A 20,362-nucleotide genomic window follows, 5' to 3' on the forward strand; every position below is an offset into this window, starting at 1 on the left:
AAGGTCAGATAAAGTGCTTCCCAGATAAGGTAAAGTTAAAGGAGTTCATCATCACCACACCCTTATTATATGAAATGTTAAAGGAGCTTATCTAAAAAAAAATCAAAAACTATGAGCAGTGAAATGACAACAAACACACAACTATCAACAACTGAACCTAGAAAAGAACAAGAACAAAAACTAAGCAAACAACTAGAATGGGAACAGAATCACAGAAATGGGGATCAGAGGGAAGGAGGGAGAGAATAGGAGAAAAGGTACAGGGGATAAGAAGTGTAAAAAGAAGGTGCTAAATAGACAGGGGGATGTTACAAATAGTATAGGAAATGGAGAAGCCAAAGGACTTATATGTACGACCCATGGACATGAACTTTGAGGGTGTGGGAGATGCTGGTGGGGGTGGGGGTGCAGGGCAGAAGGGAATAAAGAGGAGAAAAAAATGGGACAACTATAATAGCATCATCAATAAAATATATTAAAAAAAGAAAACTTATAAACTAATAATTTCCTTAAATTTTTCAAGAAGGCCAAAGGGGGAAAAATTGGGTGGTTTTGCTAATACTGTTTTAATTCTATCTTAGTAGTGTGGCCCAGAAACCTTGGTCTAAAAATATGAGCAGATAAAAGGTTAGAGACAAAAATATAAAAAGTAATCATCTTATATACAATAATAACTTAAAAAATTAAATGCCCTGAAAGCATATAATAATGGCTCTGTCAATAGGTTTTCCTTTGAATATAAATTTATTTCTATGTATGACACTCAGGAATCTCCATGTAATTCAGAGTTGCATTCTAACATCCTTCTTCTATTTTACTTTATCATTGATGGGAAACATAAAACATGCATGATCTGCAACACCAATGAATGCTAGCACTTCCATAGAAAAGTAAATTGTTAATTAAGTACTGCTTCCAAATGAAAGGTGATTCGCAGAGAGAATATGGGAAAGGCGAGGAAAATCCCTCCTCCCTGAGTCTGGAGGAGTAGCAAGGTGAACAGGTGTGTACCTCCCTGGTGCCTTCTCCAGGGTTCCCAAGAGAAGAGAGCAGGTGGGGGTAAAACGATGAGAAAATGTAAGGCTTTGAGAATGTCTGATTTGCTCCCCACACCCAGAAATAGGCAAACAGCTGCCATTCACCCATGGTCGCTCTTCTTCAGGTATACCTCGGCTGAGGATTCAGGTGAGTGGAGACGACTGTGCTGTTTTCAGTTATGGATTTTGTTGTTTTCTGGCAGCAGGTGTTTTTTTCAGGTTCACAGAGAGCTGAAGGTAGTGGGCCAGCTACTCTGTCCAGGAGTGGGGTGAGAGTTGAAGGGTGAGAAGGTTAGTACAGGCATATCCACAGCGGGTTTTTTGTCCTGTTTCTCTAGTTCAGAGCCCTGCAGTGAGTTAACTTCAGGCAGGTGGTGCCTGTCTCTCGGCCCAGAGCCTAACCGCAGAGCTACAGTGCGGGGGTAGATGATCAATGTGAATGCATTTTACAAAAGTTGCTCTGTTGACCGAACGCTCAACTTTTGCTGGTAAAGTGCCCAGTGATGAGTTGTGGTCACTGACGGAGGCTGGACTTAGCTGAAATATATAGGCTTCCCAGCAAGGCTAATTATTTGACACCTCACTAAATTGATAATGTTAAACCACTCCTTCATTATTTACTTAGAAGGAAGGCTGATGGCTGACTAGGGAAAGAGGAATAAAAAGGAAGATTATGGGTAGCAGCCAGAATTCAGCTGACACTTGCTATCTAGCTAATATTTGCAAACCTCATTCACCAAAGCAAAGTCAACTGAAGTTAGCGGGAATCATCCTTTTTGGAAAGCAAATTATCAATTAGCTATTATTCCTCACTTACACCACTTAGTGAGGATTATGATAAAGGATTTTCCTCCCTACTTTCAGAGATATCATAATGGGAGGCCAGTGAACAATTTCAAACTCAGCCCCATCAAAATTGCAGCACCTGGAAATCCATTTTTGGAACTATCTTTACTGATACCAGATTTGAACATGATGAGTTGTGAGGCAACTATATCATGTTCTTGTGATCAAAGTATCTGGGATGGAATCTTGGCTCTGCCACTGTGTAAACAGGAAAATTACTTAATCTCTTTATTCCTCAGTTTCCTGACTGGTAATATAAATGTAACAATAATAATACTGTAAAGGTATTATGAACATTAAAGGAGCTAATATATGTGTAGCTCTCTGAATCCTGCCTACCAGACAGTAAATACTAATAGTTATTAGCTGTCATTCTTTTCCTTTGCTACTTTAGTAAAATATTGGCCAGGCTGCAGCAGAAGCAGGTGATAAAATGAGCTTTTAAACTAGATCTTCGTGGTACAACATCAAAGATCCTAACCTCAAATAATCCTCCTAACAGGCTGCCTGAAATCTCATCTATGAATTTACTCCTTAAGGTCCTCATGGAGACATAAACTGTACAACCACAGACTGTTGTCCACATTTTTTCATCTTTTTTCTCCACCAAACTACCTTCCTGTTCCTTTTTCCCTAGGCAGATAAAGAAATCTCTAATTTGTTCCCAACTTACACTCCAAACATATTTTTATCTTGGCACTAAATTGTTACGTTTATTTCTCCTACTGGATGATAAATCTCTGGAGAGACCCTACTCCTTTCTCAGTATATAGCACAGAGTTCAGGAGGTAGTAATCGAACAGTAAGTCAGTTTCCAATAAAACTAAGTGAACTCTTGAGTGCTCAGAATCTCCAAGCCTCCCAACCCATCCTTTCTTTTTGACTTCACATCATTTTTACCTCAAGCTAAATACTTGTCCTCCATGATGCATAACTCAGTAAAATCATTAGCACTCTTAAATTTCTTCCTTCTTCAGTGTTCTGCTATATCCAATGCTGGCTCTCAGAAACTATTTACTTTTCTGTTTCTTGCTCCAAAGCCTTAGGACTGTGCAAGGAAAAGAAAAACCCCACAGTGTGTAGGTGCGTGACACATCATGATTATGAATTGCAACTCCACTCCTTTTTGGAAACCTTGTGGCTGCCTCTTGTCACTTCCCTGTTTTTCCCCTAAGTGGATATTCCAAAATACTTCACAAGTCTCATTATTTTGTATTTCATTCTTTTTTTCCTGTTCTAATTTCTTTTATTGGTCAATACATTTGTCTCCATTTTCCCACCACCACTTTCCCCTGCCCCACCCACCCCCACCTCCCACACTCAATCCTTCCCCACTTTGGCTTTGTCCACGGGTCTTTTATACGTGTTCCTTGATTTGATCTTTAGCCTTTTTTTCCCATTAACCCCCTCCCTCCTTCCCTCTTGTTACTGTCAGTTTGTTTTTTCTTTCAATGTTGCTGGTTATATTTTTCTTGCTTGTTTATTTTGTTGATTAGGTTTCACTTATAGGTGAGTTCAGATGATATCTGTCTTTTACCACCTGGTTTATTTAGCTTAGCATAACACTCTCCAGTTCCATCCATGCTTTCGTGAAGGGTAGTAGCTCTTTCTTTCTGCTGCATAAGATTCTACTGTGTAAATGTACCACAGTTTTTTGATCTACTCATTTATTGATGGGCACTTAGGTTGCTTCTGGCACTTCGCTATTGTATCTCATTCTTCATAGTTAACTTTTCCTTTACTTAACTAAGAAAACAGAGGCCACAGAAATTATGTAGCATTACCTTCCTTGCTATTCAGTTCCTAACTGGTACCATTTTTTTTGCCTTTGCCCCCTCAAACCATTTTTCCTGCAAATTCTTGAATCTTCTAGTTCTTCCGAGATCTTAATCAGTCAGCTATATCTCCTTTCTCTGATTTCAATCTCCCCCTTTTCATTGCCTTTTATATAGATCAGAAAACTTTAGCCTTAATATTATAAAAGCATTCCTTGTGATAGTACAGCTTCACTAAATATCTTGAACTAGTAATCCACGTTTTTCTTTTCAACTTCAGCTCCTATCCACCTCTAAAGCATTGTTTTCCGGTTTCTGTTAATATCTCTTTTTCAAAAAGGCTCTCATTGAAGTGTTTTGATTTCAGGTTGCCAAATCCAAAGACTTCATTTCTTATCATACTTAATCTGTCATTGAGCACTATGACCTTCTGGCCATTCTCCTCCCTGATACTCCAGTGACACACTCTCCTAGACCATCTCCTGACTTTCTGGTCTATATGTTTCATTGATTCACCTTTGTCCTTCCACTCACACATATTGGTGTTCCCTATTGTTCCTCTTGGACTTCTCAATTTGTGTGTTTGTATGTATGTGCACATGCATGTGTGTGTAATCTTATCCAGTTCCAGGGTTCCATCTACTGACTGATTACTAATGCCCAAAGGAGTACTCTTTTTTTAACTTTTCTCCTGAGTTATTGACATACCTTTGAAATAGCACACTAGCCATCTCAGTGTGAATGTCTGTTGAGCATCTCAAATTTAGCATGATCCAAACCAACTCTTCTTCTCATTCCTTCTGAATCTGCTCTTTTTAATAGGTTCTTATATGATAAATGTTAATTTTTCTCAATTGCTCAAGATAGAAACTGAAGATATTCAATTCCTGTCTCATCCTCACCCACTGTACATGTAGTTCATCATTACTTTTCTTAAACTTGAGCTTTAAACACTCTGAGTCTATTTCTCTATGCCTACTGTGCTCACTGCCTTGTTTCAGGCTGCCATCATCTTTTACTCAAATATTGCATCAGCCTTTTCAAATTTCTCTATTACTTGGGAACTGCCATCTCCAATTCACCTACCACAATGCATTCAATATCCAAGTTTTTTCACTTGTTAAATAAATGAAAGATATACACTTTAATACCATTCTTCTGTTAATAACCCTCTGTAGTGTCCTACTAAACACCATTGGCTCTAGCCTACTTTACCATACACTTCACTTAAGATATCCATTTATACCTTTGGGTATACACAGAAGCACTGGTAATGAACTGATTTTGCCACGCAATTTCATGCTTACTTTCCTCATCCTTACATATCCTTGTCCATTTTGTTGTTTCTTCAGAATTTCAAAAATACTGAACTATAATAGAAATAATAAATTAAAAGAAACTATCCTCCCAGTCTCACCTCAATTATTTTCTGCATGAAATCTTTAAAATCCCTGACAAAAGGCATAGCCAGTCCCTATGTTATCATAACTATTTATTAATACTTATCTTTTAATGTCAGTTTAATTGCATTATAATTACGTTTGCCTATCAGTCTCCTTCAACACTGTGTCTTTATTTCTAAATTTGGAAAATAGTTGGGATTTGAATACTGGTTGAATATTTGAAGATGTAAATGAAGAGTTAAAGAATTCCCCTTGCTCATTGCAGATGTTGAGTTTATTTTTACCTCTGGTTGTCACTAAGTAAAGAAAAAGACCCTGAGGAAACTGACTCATATGACAACTAATGCTTGTGAGAAGATGAAGAATGGGGCTGGGAATATCCCAAGTCAAGGCAGACACTAAAAAAATTCGGTGCAGAGCAAGATCCTGGTCTATAAATACATAACGTGATTATTTGGCTTAAGGCTCATAGAAGAAGAACCATGGTAAAAAAGTACAGTCAAAGAGGTTGGGCAAGGACATCTGAAACAAACTTTCCCAGCTAGTCAGTTCTGCCTGGGATAGGTGTGAGGTTTGCACATTGGTTCTGAACAGGACCATCTTCTAGACAAACACTTTGACACTGCAAAATTCATAATCTGTAATATTTTCTGGAAGTTTGCATAAGCATTTATGTTTAATGCTTTATTTCTTCTCTCCACCAGAAATACTGGTGATTAGCAGAAAGGTAAATTTGGAAGAAATTAGAGCAGAGAATCTAGTTAATAATATAGGAACACTTGCTATTTCTCTTTTTAAAAAATTTTATATATTTTAGCTCTTATCTATTTTGTCCTTATTACTTCTTATTTCTATTTCTCTTAAAGTATATTAAGGATATGTCACCACTTAAAGTTTTCTATGTACCTCAAAGCTTTAGGATACCACTCTATTCCCTGCAGAGGTTGAATATATATTTGTTGTCCAAACCATTAGTTGAAGAAGTGCTGGCATATTTTTATTGGGTTAAAGGTTAAGGAGAAGCTCTACAGTAAAAATGAAGCAGAATTCTGCACCTACCCCTAGAGCTTGGCTAAGCAATTTTGTGTTTAACAAATTTTTACCTCTTTTTTGATGTATGAAACATCTTTTGTTTCTGGGAAAAGTGCTTCACAAAAGAGTATTTGTGTATTCCTTCTAAATTGTACAATATCTTATATTTGTTAGAATAACAGAACAACCTAAATAAATGGACTTTCCATTTTAACTCTCTACCCACATATAATGATTGCCAATACTTTGATGCATAACCTTGAGATTATATTTAGTTTACTAGATAGTTGCACATTCAGATATATATATATGTATATATATATATAGCAAAGATTAACATGTATGTATGTTTTGTAACATTTTTACTCATATAAATATTTTAAAAGTAAGTATGAATCTTGAAGATGTTTTAAAACATATTTGTAAATTTGTTGATAACCTTATCCTATTCAAATTTGGAGTCTAATTCTTTGACCCCTTGAATGTTGCTGCCATAATGACTAGATTCTAATGAATAATAGAACATGGCAGAGTGAAGCTATTTTATGCTGAGGCTAGGTTATAAAAGGTGACATTTTGGAAAATGCACCTACCTTGGGAGTCAGGACAAGTGAAAAGTCAGGCTACCTGAAGCTGTCAGGCTGGAGAGACCATGCAGGGGTGGGGAGGGAAGGGGGAGAGAGAGACTAAATCACCAGACTCCTAATAATTTTAGTCCCCAACCTTTAAGCTACCCTAGCTGACTTAGTAGAGCAGAGAGAAGCAGTTCTTGCTAAACCTTGCACAATTTGTAGATAAGTGTCATTGCTGTCTTAAGCCATTAAGTTTGGGGTTGTTTTATTACATATCAATAGGAACATACCTACTAAATCTCTCTTAATAACTATATAGTGTTTTAAATTATGGGTATAATATATTTAACCATTTGTTGGACATGGAGGGTTTTTTTCAGACTTTAGTTGTTATAAAATAGTTAAACAACCTTGAACATACATGTCAGTGTACTTGCACAATTATTATTCTCAGTTGAATTCTTAGGAATTCTAGGTAGTACACAGAAGTGTGTCTCGGTGGTTGTTTTGTCACAAAGATTCCCAATTATAATGATCGTCCTTCTTAATCTTTGTCAGTCTAAGGCAGAAAATAGTAGTACTTTATACATAAAATTTTAATGAGTTATTTATCTGGCAAATAAATATTATATAATGATACTATAATTGTATAGTGGAGATGGCCATTACTCTGTCATATTTCTAACTTTAGAGCACTCTTTTCTCTCAGATTGAGTGCATTCTGGAATCCCTTATGGGATTTTCTCAAAGTACAAATAGTCATAATTATCTAACCTTTCTACACAACCTTCTTTTCCTGCTAGCCACTTGGTTGAGAAGCATATATTTTATGGGACTGCCCCCAGTGTTTGCCTGAGGTAAATTGGAGGGAGTTTAGGGTTGTCTACATGGAATACGACAAAAATCTTTACATTTTTTTATATTATAAGGAAAATAAAATATAATGCATTGAGGAAGATTTTAATCACTGAATTTGAATAAAACTTCTAATTTGCAAAGGAATATTGTCCACATTTTTATTGAGAAAATTTATCTTGCTCCCATGAAAATAACTTTTCTTTCTGTAAATATATATCAGGATTTATGCTTCAAACAGTTGCAGACAACTTCTTGATGAAGGTTTAGTGTCATAGTCTTTCAATTCTTGTAGATTATCATCAACAAAACTTTATGGGTACTGGAAATATCGGGGGAGACACTTTATTAAGTATATGATTGCCTAACCATTATGCTGTACCTGAAACTAATAGAAAATAATATTGAATGCAAAGTATAATTGAAAAAAATTAAAAATTAGAAAGACTTTATTCATACAGGTAAATAATTAAATTCTAAACATTTTATATGCATTAGAAGTTTTTATATTTCAACAGTGCAGATTATATTTAAAACTAAATACTTACTTTTAAATTGAAAAATGTGGTGTTTGTCAATGAACTAGGTTGGCAGTGAATGAGGTTAGCAATGTACTAGGCTAAAGCACCCTGAGGGGAAGCTGAGCCACAAACTCATTGGGCTCACAGCTCACAGATTCCAGCCCCACTCCACCCCCCTCTCCACCCTCCCCGATCTCTCTATTTTGCCTTTATGGCTCTGTTGCATATTCCTGGTGGCTGAAGAAGATGTTGATGCCCCAGCAGTAGTATCTCCTTGGCAATGCTCAGTAGGTTGCAGCAGAACAGCAGATGCTAGGCCCAGCTCACCCTCATCTTGCTTGCCATCTGTGGGGACTATTCTGTTGCTGTTCTCTCCTATTCTGTTTGTTTTCAGATTTACTATTTTACTAATTTTAAGTTTTATTTCCTATTTATTTTTCTGCCAGGAAAACCCCCTCTGCCTTACCCTTATCTTTCATCTTTATCCCTTGCCCAGCTCAAATTTTCTTACCTAGCAATATAATTCTCATTGTCTGAGGCAAAAGGTGTTGGACTTGAACTGACCAAGCTTTCTGTTGCTATTTCATTGGCTGAGAACAACCACTACTCCACAGCATGCATGTGAACATATGTACACATACACATATATACATATCCACACATACATACATGTATATGATGTATTGTCTGTCTGGAAGGTATTCAGCCATATAACATGAAATATAGAGACATTTATTGAAGAAGGTAGAAGATACAAGAAACATTGTACATAAGACAATGATGCCTTAATCCCCTTCTGAGTTGGCACCTTGGGACCTCACATAATTCTCCTAATAGCCATCAGCTGCCCTGCTCTATTTTCCTGAATCTCATCGATGGTGTGAAATTTCTTTCCTTTCAAAAGTGATTTTAGTTCTGAGAAAAGCCACAGTTGCAGGGTACCAAATCTGGGCTATAGGGGGCCTGAGTCACCTGCGTGATTTGATGTTTTACCAAAAAAACTCTGCACAAGATGCAATGCATGAGTGGGTACATTATTGTGAGGAAACTACCAGTCACCAACTGCCCATAGCTGTGGCCTTCTGAATTATCCAAATAGTTCTCATGAAGGAATGTTCAAACTTAATGCAAAATTTAATGCAGATTCATTGCTCTACTGGCTCAGTCATTTGGAATGTGATGACCACACGGTACATGCTCACTCAATGGCATCTACTGCCCCCACTGACTAGTACAGTGAAGTTGTCATTGATCTTGGATACACATTCCAGTCCACTGCCCTTGGCTGCCACACTACATCGATGTTGCACAAATCATTGTCACACTAACAATGGCTGGACTTTTTCTGGACAGACTAAAATACATGTTTTTATTATATATTATATAATAAAATGTATTATATTTATATATATCCAATTTGCAACACAGTTGTGAACAATTTTCTGGACATTCCTAATTGGAAAGCTTTGTACTGGTATCAACTTGCTAATGTTTTATTTGTTAAAATAAAACATTATTTTTTTACAATTACAATTTTTACAATTAAGTTTTAACTTTACAATTAAGTTTTAACTTTATTTTCCTTTTCGTGGTATTCATGATAACAGCTATGTTATCAGGTAATCATGTTAGTTTCATACAAATTGTGTGCTTTTTCATCTTTTTTTCTGTTCTGGAAAATAAATAGGATGGGGATTATCTAGCTGTTGAAGTTATTTTATTTTATTGTTTTACTTTTTGTTAATGATTTATTGCAGAAGAAGTGAGGAAAGACTCCATTTCATTTCACAATTCTGTATGCAAAGAGATGAAATAATTATCCAAATGACCCTTATGTGGACTAAATTTCCTTTCTTTTCATGTCATACAGCATTCTTTATTATATATGTGCTAAATAATAGCTTAATATTTCTAAGTCAAAGGAATCCATCTGTAAACCATTATTAATATGAAAACATTTACTGATCCCTCAGGGACTTTTAGCCAGAAAATATCCAATATCCATCCCCCTAACAACTCAAGTTGACTTGTCTTCACAAATAGATTGGTTCCATGGGACAAAGAAGGATTTCAGTTCTGTGCTTGCCCTGTTTCTCACTGCAACATCTAGCATCTTGCTAGAACCAGTTTTGGGACCCTCTTGTCTTCAGAGTAGATGGATTCTTCTGGCAGAGAATTTTGCTGTCAACCCCAGGGCAGACAGGGTGGATTGCAGGGCCCAGGTGCATATGTTGTGCTGGGTTGTGATTATTTAGCACACAGGCAGTGCACCCATTCACTCATTAGGTTTTGCCTTGGTAGGTCTTCTTTTGACATCATTCATTCAAATGAATTCATATGAAAAAAGGAAGAGGCTGCTGAAGTAGACATACAGACTTCACTTCATCCATCTGTATCTGAAAAGCATCTGGCCATTTATTTTTATAATTGGGATTCATACAGACCCAGTGTAGTACTAGTTAAAGGTTTGAAATGCCTTATTTTATGGAGAGGAAAAGTGAGATAGCTAAGGAGTTTTATGTATCAGTGGTCTATTCATAGTAGAAATGAAGAAGAAAATTACCTACTTCTCTCTTTTTTTCCCCTAATGAGCAAATTAAAAATGGAAATTAAAAAATGCTTCAAATATGAGTGTTCACAGTAGCATTGATTGTTATTGTGAGTCCAAGCCTTGGGAGCAGATGAATCAATTTCCATATCATCGGCCTCATGACCGGAGGAACTGTGATCCTAGTGAGTTGCAACTCATGTCATTATGACACGAATAGGTCAACATTCCCAGATTTCTCTGATTTTTAAGAGAAACAAACTAGATCATACCTCAGTGAAAACCCAAATGATAGGACAATTGTCAGGGACCCTCTCCCACTTCTGCAGATGTGCTGTGTTAGAGCACATCTCTGTAGGAGATAGAGGAGGATGAGTTCTCTTGTTCTGCACTTCTTAGTGACAAAGGTCATCATCAGCAGGAAGTGCTTGGTAATCTAGAGGCTCTGGCTTATTTTTGTCACCACATTAGTTTACCCTAAAGAAGCCAGCTTTATATTCCTTGGTTCCTCATCAGGGGATTCTGCATTCAGGCAGTGATGTTCAGCAGCAGGTTCTGCCATTTCTTCTTCATGCAGGTGGTCCATTGCTATCCCTCCTCAAAGGGTTCAATTGCAGTAGAGAAAAGCAAAAATAAAGCCCAAAGATGCTGTCTTGCATAGAACATAATGAATAGTTATAACAAACAGAGATTGATAAAATACAAACAGCAGGGAGCATGATTATTTATGGCTTCAAGGGAAAATCAAGTAAAAGAGCAATAAATTGATTAAAGTGCATTTCTCCCTGTCTTTCTTGAGCATCAGTCTCTTTGGCTGGGAAACAGAAAAGACCTTTGTTATTTTCTGAGCCAGGACTTTCAGTCATTGGTGTGCAGTGTCTGCCTTGGCTTCCTGGGAAGGAATGAACCCAAGGCAGACTCAGAGAGCATTGTCTGAACAGGATTCAAAGTTTTGGGAGTACTGGCCTTTAAATTAATTGTTTAATTCAAATAACTCTTTTATTGAGTTTTTCATACATTTTTGTCATATACATTATCTTAGAAATGTCTCCTTTTCATGGAAGTCTAATTTTTCAGTAGAGTGGCATACAGTACTCTCTCCTAATTTAAATAATTTTCTCTAAGTTGGTGTTTGTCCCAGGAATGGCTGCAATAGCAGGGTACCGCATTTGCAGGATTTCCGTATTGGCATACCTTTTGCTTGTTTTGTTGCTTGAGCAGTTTCTCAAGGCTCTGAGGCTCCTTTACTCATCTGTAACTGGAATACAAATGATGTCTACCAGTAAGGTTTATTAAATCATTAATGATTGTAAATTACTTAACTTTCTGGTATATAGCCATAAGTAAATGGTATTTTTATCATTATTTTTAATTCTAATTTTTGTAATATATTTGTGCTTTTTATCCTGATTTTTTGATTACTTGTCACTTCATATTTCATATTTTTTCCTCAAGGGAACTAGTCCTCAAGTTTATATACTTACTCTACTGTTTTCTAATTTACTGTTAATTTTAAAATTTAATTCTTATTTATTTTCTTGGTTTTTTGTAGGCATATTTCATTTTTCTTTACCTAGCTCTATAATTCTCAAAGTTTACTTCTTTGTTTATTTTCTGTTCACTGTGTTTAAAAACTATTCTTAATGCCCTGAATTTTCCTCTGAATACAGTTCTATCACTTCCATTCTTTTGAATGAAATCTAAGTAATCTACCATGTATATTCAGTTTTGCAGTAGGAGTTATTGAGTAGAATAACCTAATATTTTAGTATGTTGTCTTTATTTCTTTTCATTTTTCTTCTGTCTTTGTAAGTTTCTTATGTTTAATGGTTCAGTTGTCCAAGATTTTAATTTTACCCTTGACTGCCTCCAATGTAGCTTAGTTGTTATATTATAATCTTAGATTTCCTGAAATCCTCCTCCATCACACCCATCTCCTTTTCCGTCTCATTCTGTTACCTTTTATTTCATGATTTTTATTTTAATTTTTAATTTTATTTTTGTTATCTTTTAATTTCAGTATTTTTTCCTTTATATGTTCTCTCTATTTATAGAGGCTAGATTTTTTAAGGATCTTTCTAGGATGTCAGTCACATTCTAAAACTTTTATTTTAGATTCTGGTATAACATATCTCTGAAGCCTTCCAGGATATACTATAGTTGCTTTCACTTTACACCATTTAAAAAAAACTTGTATCATTGAATAAAAAGGTGAAATATAGTTAGACTCAGTCAGACCTTACTACTGTGGAATAGGAGTTGAAACCTTGGCTTAAATCTACAATTGGAGGTTGTGTTCAATGGGCACAGCTCTTATTATTTCCTTAGATAATAGGAAATTTTACCTAGTGTACCTTTTTCTATTTTTTGTTGGATCTTCTTTCTAGTCCTTCTTCATGGTGGTTCAAACTGATCTCTATGTAATAGTTAATTACAGGATGTACAGGTGCCTCTTTTCTGCTTCCCCCTTATAGTAACTAAATTGTGGGCATCATAACCCTTGTAATTCACTGGTACATTACCAGTTTTCGTTTACCTTTCACTTAGGTAATTTCTGAAATTTTTTTTCTGTTTTGTTTATTTTATTTTTTTAATTTATTTACTTTTTAAATACATTTGTCTCTGCCTCCCCCCCACCTCTTTCCCTTGCCCCCTCCCACCTTCCCTCCCTCAGCTCTTCCCCTTTGGTTTTGTCCATGAGTCCTTGCTATATGTTCCTTGACTTTCCCCTTCCCTTCCCTTTCCCTGCCCCCCCCCCCTTCCCTCTTGAAATTTGAAGTATCTTCCAAGTGATACCATTCCTAAGCTTGGGCAAGAGGCCACCATCTTTGGCTGTATGCTGTAGAGAGTGTAATTCTGAGTCATTTCTAGCCATGCCCAAGCTCATACAGCTTGTTGACTATGGGTCCAATGGGAAGTATACATCTGCAGCCCACGCATGCTCTTGTAAACACATCAAGGGCATGTGGATCCCCAAAATGGTTCATCTAACTGTCCCAAACTTACTTTTTGGAATTTCACAGTTCTCTTTTCTCACCTACCTTTTTGAGTGCTGAACTGTTCTGTTAGTGTGTCCAACCTTTGGCTTTAGGGGTAACCTAGACATGACGGTTAGAGATGGGGTAAATAGCTTAACCAGTTTTAGGTATGACAACTGTGTGACCGCCTGAATGAGCAAAAAGCCCCTTGTGTTTTAGGCTGGGACAGAATGTGGGGAAAGAAAAGTGGGTGACGTCGGCTGAGAGGCCAGAAGCTGGTCCTTCCTGTGCAGCCATATCTCAATAAATCTCAATAAGAATATGTGGATTTCTAATATACAACCTAAAATTTTAGGTTATTATGAAGATATATTTTCAACACAATGTGGCATTTTATTTAAGAGGTCTTTTATTCTGATTTACAATTTTAAAATACTTAGATATAGGATATATAGGCCTCCATTTTTGCTCTTTGTTTGGGATCCAAAATTGTTTGGAGTCAGTCTGCTTCCAGTTAGTAAGAGAGTGATGGGGAGAAACAGAGTAAAGAGGTGAGTGGAACAGGGTTCTGCCTCAACAGAGCTGGAGGTTACAGAAGGGTAGGAAGCAGTCAGTGCCCTAATTTTCTGTGTTAAATCCCCCCGTTATACCAGTCTGGGTACTAGTAATGGACTAATATTACTAATCCTCTCCTGTGGTTATGGGAGTAACTGAAATATAATATTGTGTATTTATTGTAATATTTATATTTAGAAACAATGGTTCCATGTTATTGCAGAAAGGCTGATTTTAAGAACCACTTCCAGCAACTTTTATAGCAGAAAGTATTATTTCTAAATTAACGATACCAGACAAAACTTCATGCTAAAGCAGATGATAAATTATTTTTATCTGCCAATATGGTGCCCTTGAGGGAAGTAATATAGTAAAATAAATAAAATTAGCAGTATAGATTGGCATATGAAAAGATCATTTTTATTGATGTCACATGACTTCAATATTCTTTTACTGATATCTAAGATTATAAAATAAAGCTATTTGAGTCAGGTTGTAACAGTTGCATTTGATTTTAAGGAATAGCCAAGGTTTTATGTAAATGTTCCATAGTATTCATTTATTCATTCAAGACATCTATGTTGCATTTTTATTATGTGCCAAGCACTGCTTTAAATGCTAGTATACAATGGGGCATAGTAATAGTGAGGGTGGATTGGGTTTCTTTCTTTCATTCTTTCTTTTAATCTTTATGTGATAACCTTATAAAACTTGAGATACAAATGAGTATAAGATGAGCTTTATTGCAAAGAATTTTAATAACAACCTTCTTCATTGGTCTTTCATAAATTACAGTTGGCAGAAGATGCGTTCCTATTTTTGTTACTAAATTATGAAATATAAACACTAATTCTGGTCACATTGTTCTTCTCTAGATATTTTCAATTGTTTCACATTGTCAACTCAATAAATTATAAATTTCTTACTCTAGTGTTTAGAACCTTCTTAACATGTTATATACCTCCTTTCTAGACTTATTTCTCACTCCTGTTCTTATGCATCCAATATCTTAGCAATATTGGATTACTTGCTGTTTTCTGACTCTGTCTACACTTGCCTCATTTTGAGCCTTTCCCTGAAATTCTTCTTTCTGAAGTCTCAATTCTCATGACCTTTTCCACAAAGCCTGTCCTAATCCTCTTTACTGAATTTTCCATTCCACAGAAGCTTCATGACATAGTAGCTCCACTTTTCTTAAGGGAAAAAAAATTGCCTTTTTACTGTAATTATTGTTTCCTTCTCTAATCTGTCTTTGAAGAAGGAATCTAACTTACTCTCTTTTATATTGTTTTAAATAATTAGTACTTACAAAATGCAGGCTGTGAATATATCAGTATGAAATGAACAAAGAGCAAACACTGATGCTGAGAGCCTAAAGACCTGCACATGTCATCTACAGTTTTAATATCTGTGTCCAAAATTCCTTTGTTGAAGCCTTAACCCACAATGCGACTGTATTTGGAGTGAGGAAACAATGAAAGTTAACTGAGGCTGGAACGATGCGGCTGTGCTGGGATGGAATCAGTGTCCTTATATAAAAAGAGACAACCAGAGAGCCCCCCTTCCTCTGTTTTTCTCTACTGAGGGCAAAGCAAAAAACTAGTTGTCTACAAGTCAGGAAGAGAGTTCTCACCAGGAATGGAATCAGTGGGCATCTAAATCTTAGACTTCCAGCTTTCAAAACTGTGAAAAAACATAAATTTCTGCTGTTTAAAATACACTTTCTAAAGTAATTTGTTATGGTAGCCCCAGCTCACTAAGATATATTTTGGTACAAAAAGTGGGGTGCTACTGAAACGAAAACATAAAAATGGGAAAGTATTTTTGAAATTATATCATGGGTAGAGAGATTAGAAGTATTTTGATGCATGTATTAGAAAAATCTGAGATTTCTGTGAAGAGACTGTAGAAATGTGGTCATTAAAGGTCATCCTGGTGATATAACTGTGCAGAAACCCCATTTCTTTAGTATGACTCTTCCTCTTTTCTGTTTGTCCACCTCCCGTTCTTAATCATTAAGCCCTTAGGACATTCAAGTCTGTTCAGCGTCAAATTATTTTAAGTACAAAGCCTCAGGTCTGTTGAGCACAGAAATAGAGTTTGTCTTGATGTTAGCTGTGTTTCAGCCCTAGGCCTGTGAAAGCAGACAGACCCCATGGGGAACTCCCTCAGGAGAACAGAGCAATGTCATGGCCGACATCAGGACCTGACACAGTGATTAGTTACTCTCTACCTTGCCCCCGATCACTCAGTAGAGACCATGACCCTGATTCCTTTAGCCACCATGATTCATGATTTTCACCCTATATAACATCTTCTGGAAGTCATCTGGGAAGCCAGGTCTTTGCACACCAGCTTTCGTGTGCCTTTGGGCTTCATGCCATTTCCTCAATTAATAAACACCTACTTTCTTGGCTGCAAACTCTTGTTTGCATTGGATAGGGCTTTGAGTTTGCATTTGTTAGGGCTTTGGTGCCTGCAGACAAACAGACCCCTTTAGTCTGTGTAGACCAAAAGGAGTCACATAAGAAACCAGACAAGCTTAAAGGAGGCCTGCCTGAGGGTCTTACAAACTCAGAGACCTCAAGTAACCACATCGGATGGTCTGAAATTAAAATCTTTCCAACTAAAAACAGGTCATGGCAAGCAGTCGTTGTCCTAGGCTAGAACCTTACCTGAAAAAAAAGTCAATCGTTACCTTAATTGAGCCTGTTTGTTGTCTTTGTGCATCTATGATATAACATACCTTTGGAACATCAAGGTAACTTCTTTTTTCCAAACTCCTGGGGCACAGCCGCCACGAGAGCAGAGGCTGCAAATCCCCTCATTGTTGTTGTTTGTTACCATGTTAATTGTTGACTGTTAACTATCCTGTACCTAACTACGTAAAAAAAAGCATGTCTATCACTTTATCCTGTTATCCAATCTCAGTCACCCCTCTTTTCTATCTCCTACCCACTTATGCCTTCCCTTTTGACTGTAATGTATAAAATGAGGTGCAAAACTGCCAATCTCCAGAGCATTTTTTTTAATCCATTGAGGTTTTGCTGGCCAGCAATTGTCAGTTTGGCTCAAATAAACTCATAAAAATTCTCACATGTTTGGAGTTTGTTACATTGATATCTAGGATATCTAGTAACAATGAGACCTCAGAGAGGAATTAGGAATAAGTTATTGGAAACTGGAGGAAAGGCGATCCTTCTTAAAAAGTGGGAAAGAACTTGGCTGAATTGTATTCCACTGTTTTGTGGAAGGAATAATTGTGAAGGATGAAATGGGATATGAGCAGAGGACATTTCTAAGCCAAGTATTGAAGATATTGAGACAGGATAGTGAGCAGCTAAGAAAATTAATGAGCAAGTGGAATGGGGAAACTGAGGAAAAAACCAAGGCCAAACAGTTTGAGCAACTTATAGACAGCTGGTAAATTGCAAGGCCTCATCTCCCCTAACCAAGGACACTTTTAATATATATATATATATATATATGTGTATATATATATATATATATATATATACACACACACACACACACTCTAATTTTTTAATTGTTATTCTATTACATGTCTCAATTTTTCCCCCTTTGTCCTCCTCTGCCCAGCCCACCCCCTGCTCTGTAAGTCAACCCCCACACTGTTGTCCATGTCCATGGGTTATCCATACATGTTCTTTGACTAGTCCCTTTCCCTTCATTCCATCATTATCCCCCTCCCCACTCCCCTCTGGTCATTGCCATCAAAGACACTTGAGGGAAAAATTGTTTATCCTTCTCTTCCCTAACCAGAGGTGGGAGAGGTAACACTAAAGGGAGGGAGCTTGGGAAGAAGCTGTGTGACTCTCTTGCCCGCTCCCCTTCCTCTTAACCCCAGGAGATAGAGCACATCTGCACTCCATTTAGGAATTTTCCCCTCCCAAATGCCCACGTTTCTGAAGGCTCAAGGGGATGTGGATGGTAGGGTTTTTACCTACCACCTTCTCAGATTGCTGACCTCTGATATGAATAAAAGCATAATTATAATCCAATTCCTGTCTCTGTTTTTTGGCTGAGTAGTGACAGGCAACATGAGCCCTGGACTCAGTTGTCCTCTGGTGTCAGTGTGGCTTGGGTCCTCCTTACTGATTTACCATAAAATTTGAAAGGAGAGATATGAATCAAAGAAATAACTGTCAAACAAAAAGGAAACAGAACTTTAAGATATAAGAAAGTGTCACCCTTTCCATATTGCAAAAACTGATAAAGCAAGTTCCTTTTTTTTTTCTTATTAAACTTTGTTTTAATGGGCCTCAAAATTCTGTGACAGATTTTGGTCAAGTTGTTTCCATTAAAAAGTACTGATTTTAAAAACTAATAACTTAAAAACTGCCACACACAAAAAAACCAAATGGTCCACAAAACATTCTCCTTTCTTTCTGAGGGTTTTACGATGCATTGTAATCATAAACCAGTCCTTTACTATTAAACTTAAGTGGCCAATTGAGACAAACAGTTCTGAGACCACTCTTCCACCACCGATTAAGACTGGGGTGGGAGGTGTTGGGGATAATACTCATTTAGCCTTCTGAGCTTTCTGGGCAGACTTGGTGACTTTGCCAGCTCCAGCTGCCTTCTTGTCCACTGCTTTGATGACACCAACAGCAACTGTCTGTCTCATGTCACGAGTGGCAAAGCAGCCCAGAGGGGGATAGTTGGAGAAGCTTTCCACACATGGGCTTGCCAGGAACCATATCAATGATGGCAGCATCACCAGATTTCAAAAACTTTGGGCCATCTTCCAGCTTTTTCCCAGAATGACGATCAATCTCCTTCAGCTCAGCAAATTTGCAAGCAATATGAGCTGTGTGACAATCCAGAACAGGTGCATAACCAGCACTGATTTGGCCAGGATGGTTGAGGAGAATCACCTGAGCTTTGAAGCCAGCTGCTTCCATTGGTGGGTCATTTTTGCTGTCACCAGCCACATTGCCACGATGAACATCTTTGACAGACACGTTCTTGACATTGAAGCCTGCATTGTCCCCAGGAAGAGCTTCACTCAAAGCTTCATGGCGCACTTCAACAGACTTGACTTCAGTTGTAACATTGACTGGAGCAAAGGTGACTACCATGCCAGGTTTGAGAACACCAGTCTCCACTTGGCCCACAGGGACAGTACCAATACCACCAATTTTGTAGATGTCCTGGAGGGGCAGACTCAGGGGCTTGTCAGTTGGACGAGTTGGTGGCAGGATGCAATCCAGAGCTTCAAGCAGTGTGGTTCCCCTGGCACTGCCATCTTTGCGGGTGACTTTCCATCCCTAGAACCAAGGCATGTTAGCACTTGGCTCCAGCGTGTTGTCGCCATTCTAACCAGAAATTGGCACAAATGCTACTGTGTCAGGGTTGTAGCCAATTTTCTTAATGTAGGTGCTGACTTCTTTAACAATTTCCTCATATCTCTTCTGGCTGTAGGGAGGCTCAGTGGAATCCATTTTGTTAACACCAACAATCAGCTGTTTCACACCGAGTGTGTAAGCCAGAAGGGCATGCTCACGGGTCTGCCCATTCTTGGAGATCCCTGCTTCAAACTCACCAATGTCAGCAGCAACAATCTGGACAGCACAATCAGCCTCAGATGTGCCTATAACCATGTTTTTGATAAAGTTTCTTTGTCCTGGGGCATCAATGATGGTCACGTAATACTTGCTGCTTTCGAATTTCCATAGGGAGATATCAATGGTGATACCACACTCACGTTCAGCTTTCAGTTTATCCAAGATCCAGGCATACTTGAAGGAGCCCTTCCCCATCTCAGTGGCCTCCTTCTCAAATTTCTCGATGGTTCTCTTGTCGATCCCACCACATTTGTAGATCAGATGGCCAGTAGTGGTAGACTTGCCAGAATCTACGTGTCCAATGATGACAAAGTTTATGTGAGTCTTCTCCTTTCCCATTTTGGCTTTGATTTAGTAGTAGTTTTCTTGACACTTGTATTCTGGTGGCAAACACGTTGTGAAGATAAAGCAAGTTCTGAAGAGAACCTTAATCAGTTGATAAAGAGATCATCAGTGCAGCTCATAGATCTTCTCAGCCATCTCAGCAGAAGCCAGGGATAGAAATGCGATATACCAGCAGAAACACTGCCAGTTTGAACTTAAGCAGAGAAGAGGGAAAAAATGAAGAAAGGCTGTTGGACTTCTAAGATTCTACAGGTCCAGACCACAGAGTGATTCAGCTGTGAATGGGTACTATTCGTCAAGTGTC

At 37.6% G+C, this 20,362-nt stretch overlaps 1 pseudogene; it reads right to left on the reverse strand.

The window, feature by feature from the left end:
• Positions 1–18,649: 18,649 nt before the first annotated feature.
• LOC129083500 (elongation factor 1-alpha 1-like) lies at positions 18,650–20,052 on the reverse strand (annotated as a pseudogene).
• Positions 20,053–20,362: the final 310 nt, after the last annotated feature.

The sequence above is a fragment of the Pteronotus mesoamericanus genome, unplaced genomic scaffold (assembly GCF_021234165.1).
Source record: "Pteronotus mesoamericanus isolate MK-2021 breed Mesoamerican mustached bat unplaced genomic scaffold, CSHL_Meso_final scaffold_167, whole genome shotgun sequence".
Lineage (NCBI taxonomy): Eukaryota > Metazoa > Chordata > Mammalia > Chiroptera > Mormoopidae > Pteronotus > Pteronotus mesoamericanus.